The sequence below is a fragment of the Bison bison genome, unplaced genomic scaffold, assembly GCF_000754665.1.
Source record: "Bison bison bison isolate TAMUID 2011002044 unplaced genomic scaffold, Bison_UMD1.0 scf7180017864349, whole genome shotgun sequence".
Taxonomy (NCBI): Eukaryota; Metazoa; Chordata; class Mammalia; order Artiodactyla; family Bovidae; genus Bison; species Bison bison.
The window spans coordinates 10757904-10758548 of NW_011494921.1; positions in this window are offsets into that span (position 1 = coordinate 10757904).

A 645-nucleotide genomic window follows, 5' to 3' on the forward strand; every position below is an offset into this window, starting at 1 on the left:
CCTGCCTGCAGTAGTAGATATAATGGTCATCTGAGTTAAATTCACCCATTCCAGTCCATTTTAGTTCACTGATTCCTAAAATGTCAATGTTCACTCTCACCATCTCCTGTTCGACCACTTCCAATTTGCCTTCATTCATGGACCTAACATTCCAGGTTGCTTTACAATATTGCTCTTTACAGCATCAGACTTTACTTCCATCACCAGTCACATCCAGAACTGGGTGTTGTTTTTGCTTTGGCTCTATCTTTTCATTCTTTTGAGGCTTCCCTTGTGGCTCAGGTGGTAAAGCAATGTTCTATCTTTTTACCTGTTCATACCGTTCATGGGGTTCTCAAGTCAAGAATACTGAAGTGGTTTGCCATTCCCTTTTCCAGTGGACCACGTTTTGTCACAACTCTCCACCATGATCCATCCGTCTTGAGTGACCCTACATGGCATGGCTCATAGTTTCATTGAGTTAGAGAAGGCTGTGGTCCATGTGATCTGTCTGGTTAGTTTTCTGTGATTATGGTTTTCACTCTGTCTGCCTTCTGATGGAGAAGGATAAGAGGCTTATGGAAGCTTCCTGTTGAGTTAGACTGACTGAGAGTTAGACCTGTAGGTTAGGGACTTCTGAAAACATTTCAGTTCCAACATGGTGTT